The sequence below is a fragment of the Schistocerca cancellata genome, unplaced genomic scaffold (assembly GCF_023864275.1).
Source record: "Schistocerca cancellata isolate TAMUIC-IGC-003103 unplaced genomic scaffold, iqSchCanc2.1 HiC_scaffold_533, whole genome shotgun sequence".
Lineage (NCBI taxonomy): Eukaryota > Metazoa > Arthropoda > Insecta > Orthoptera > Acrididae > Schistocerca > Schistocerca cancellata.
This window is the reverse complement of record NW_026046547.1, coordinates 27,501-31,360: the sequence shown is the minus strand read 5'-3', so window position 1 is coordinate 31,360 and position 3,860 is coordinate 27,501. Positions and strand designations below refer to the sequence as shown.

The 3,860-nt window shown below is 53.7% G+C and overlaps 1 non-coding gene across 1 annotated transcript in view; it reads left to right on the top strand.

The window, feature by feature from the left end:
• The first annotated feature begins 2,991 nt into the window (after positions 1-2,991).
• LOC126129325 (small subunit ribosomal RNA) overlaps positions 2,992-3,860 on the top strand; it is a 1,909-nt gene continuing 1,040 nt past the window's right edge. Inside the window, exon 1 of the ribosomal RNA XR_007527279.1 lies at positions 2,992-3,860. This exon is cut by the window's right edge and continues 1,040 nt beyond it. This is a non-coding gene — a ribosomal RNA (small subunit ribosomal RNA).

Below are 3,860 nucleotides of genomic sequence, written 5' to 3'. Positions count from 1 at the left end.
TATCAACGAACCTCACCCCCCCCCCCCCCCCACAACACGCCATCCCATACCACATTGTGTACCGTACCCAAACCTAACGTGTACTGTACTACAACGCAATGTGTACCATAACACAACCCAGTTTGTACCTTAACCTAACCTATGTCACCTTAACCTAACCTATGTCACCTTAACCTAACCTATGTCACCTTAACCTAACCTATGTCACCTTAACCTAACCTATGTCACCTTAACCTAACCTATGTCACCTTAACCTAACCTATGTCACCTTAACCTAACCTATGTCATCTTAACCTAACCTATGTCACCTTAACCTAACCTATGTCACCTTAACCTAACCTATGTCACCTTAACCTAACCTATGTCACCTTAACCTAACCTGTGTTGCACCTTAACCTACCTCAATTTGCACCGCAATGTAACTCAATTTGCACCGCAATGTAACTCAATTTGCACCGCAATGTAACTCAATTTGCACCGCAATGTAACTCAATTTGCACCGCAATGTAACTCAATTTGCACCGCAATGTAACTCAATTTGCACCGCAATGTAACGCAATTTGCACCGCAATGTAACGCAATTTGCACCGCAATGTAACGCAATTTGCACCGCAATGTAACGCAATTTGCACCGCAATGTAACGCAATTTGTACCGCAATCTACCCCCATGTTGTGCCTTAACCTAACCCACGTTGTGCCTTAACCTAACCCACGTTGTGCCTTAACCTAACCCACGTTGTGGCTTAACCTAACCCACGTTGTGGCTTAACCTAACCCACGTTGTGGCTTAACCTAACCCACGTTGTGGCTTAACCTAACCCACGTTGTGGCTTAACCTAACCCACGTTGTGGCTTAACCTAACCCACGTTGTGGCTTAACCTAACCCACGTTGTGGCTTAACCTAACCCACGTTGTGGCTTAACCTAACCCACGTTGTGGCTTAACCTAACCCACGTTGTGGCTTAACCTAACCCACGTTGTGGCTTAACCTAACCCACGTTGTGGCTTAACCTAACCCACGTTGTGGCTTAACCTAACCCACGTTGTGGCTTAACCTAACCCACGTTGTGGCTTAACCTAACCCACGTTGTGGCTTAACCTAACCCACGTTGTGCCTTAACCTAACCCACGTTGTGCCTTAACCTAACCCACGTTGTGCCTTAACCTAACCCACGTTGTGCCTTAACCTAACCCACGTTGTGCCTTAACCTAACCCACGTTGTGGCTTAACCTAACCCACGTTGTGGCTTAACCTAACCCACGTTGTGGCTTAACCTAACCCACGTTGTGGCTTAACCTAACCCACGTTGTGGCTTAACCTAACCCACGTTGTGGCTTAACCTAACCCACGTTGTGGCTTAACCTAACCCACGTTGTGCCTTAACCTAACCCACGTTGTGCCTTAACCTAACCCACGTTGTGCCTTAACCTAACCCACGTTGTGCCTTAACCTAACCCACGTTGTGCCTTAACCTAACCCACGTTGTGCCTTAACCTAACCCACGTTGTGCCTTAACCTAACCCACGTTGTGCCTTAACCTAACCCACGTTGTGCCTTAACCTAACCCACGTTGTGCCTTACCCTGCTCTGTAATTGGCATATGACACGTTACATTAATGTATTGTTGTCCAACCGCAACCGGCTCAGAATGTTGTGTACACAGCTATGTGTCATCTCCCCATAACAGCTGCATTGCAGTGTGGTACGCCATAGAGACGTGTGGGAGTAATGGACGCAGTGGATGGCGATCAGCATGAGCCGTCTGTTCATGTAGTGGCGCGTGTATGCAGACGTAGTAGTCTCTTCTCACACAATGTGATAGCACGGTGCCCCGCGTTCCACATCTGCGACATGCTACAGAGGCCGGTTGACAGTTGGTCGCGCAATGGAGATCGCATATGTACGGGGGCACCTTCCACGTGCCCTCTAGTCGGGCACATTTTGTTGCGTGGATGTGAGCGAATGTAGTGTGTCTTGACACCTGACAGGCAGGCATGCAATAATAGTTGACTTTGCAAACGGGGATGGACGTGTACGTTTACTGGTGACGTTACGCAAATGAACAACTGGTAACCCGTTGTGGTGCGGTTGATCTTGCTGGAGGTACATCTGTGAGGGCAACGATCGGTACAGCTACGAAGCGGTCCCCACCATACCAACGAACGTGAATGTGAATCTGGGTGTGAAGCGATACGCGGCTGTGGGTGGGTGGGACTGTCCCCGGCCGGTGAGGGGGGGCCGCCCGGCGTGCTGGCCGCGCGGTGCGTGGGCGCACGCGCTACAGCCGGCTGGTGGGGGCGCCCAGTGGCAGGCGCGCCGGCCGACGGACGCGGCAGGCGGCGCAGCTGCGCGCCGGGGCACCCTGCGCGCGGCGCCGTGCAGCCAAAGTGGGTCCTCGCGGACCCGGTGCGAAGCGCGGTGGACATCTGCAGTGTGCTGGTCCGATTGAGGACTGTTTGCGTTGAGGATGCGCCGCCGCCCGGCACTCGGCGCCGCGACGCCGTCTGCTGCTCGGTCGCCCCAGCGGTTCTCGCTGGTGGTTTGTATCGCAGTTGTGCGGACGTGTTGGCACGTGCGCTGTGCTGGGAGAGTTCGCTTCGGCACCCACGTGGGGCCTTTGCCCTTCTGTGGCGCTGGCGTTGGAGCTGCCGGTCACCGTAGGTGGCGCGTGTTGTCTCCCGCCGGCAATGCCACGACAGCACGCTCCCGGGCCTCTGTCGGCAGCGGCAAGCTCAGTTGGGAGCACGGGTGGTCGCACCTAAAGCGTCTACTCGCCTAACTCCGGGCGATTGCGCCTCTCTCGAACCCGACCAAGTACTTAGGACGGCGCTGCGCGCCGCCGGGACCTGAGAGGGTTTCGAGGTGTATTGTGCAGGGGAGCCCAGCCTCCTCCTGTTTGCAGAATAATTGAGCGGACGCTTGCGTGTTCGCGCGGGCCCCCGGGACACACTCCCGGGCGGCCGGCTGCTCAGCTCTAGTTGACGCAGCTCCCTGGTTGATCCTGCCAGTAGTCATATGCTTGTCTCAAAGATTAAGCCATGCATGTCTCAGTACAAGCCGCATTAAGGTGAAACCGCGAATGGCTCATTAAATCAGTTATGGTTCCTTAGATCGTACCCACGTTACTTGGATAACTGTGGTAATTCTAGAGCTAATACATGCAAACAGAGTCCCGACCAGAGATGGAAGGGACGCTTTTATTAGATCAAAACCAATCGGTCGGCTCGTCCGGTCCGTTTGCCTTGGTGACTCTGAATAACTTTGGGCTGATCGCACGGTCCTCGTACCGGCGACGCATCTTTCAAATGTCTGCCTTATCAACTGTCGATGGTAGGTTCTGCGCCTACCATGGTTGTAACGGGTAACGGGGAATCAGGGTTCGATTCCGGAGAGGGAGCCTGAGAAACGGCTACCACATCCAAGGAAGGCAGCAGGCGCGCAAATTACCCACTCCCGGCACGGGGAGGTAGTGACGAAAAATAACGATACGGGACTCATCCGAGGCCCCGTAATCGGAATGAGTACACTTTAAATCCTTTAACGAGTATCTATTGGAGGGCAAGTCTGGTGCCAGCAGCCGCGGTAATTCCAGCTCCAATAGCGTATATTAAAGTTGTTGCGGTTAAAAAGCTCGTAGTTGGATTTGTGTCCCACGCTGTTGGTTCACCGCCCGTCGGTGTTTAACTGGCATGTATCGTGGGACGTCCTGCCGGTGGGGCGAGCCGAAGGCGTGCGACCGCCTCGTGCGTGTTCGTGCGTCCCGAGGCGGACCCCGTTGAAATCCTACCAAGGTGCTCTTTATTGAGTGTCTGGGTGGGCCGGCACGTTTACTTTGAACAAATTAGAGTGCTTAAAGC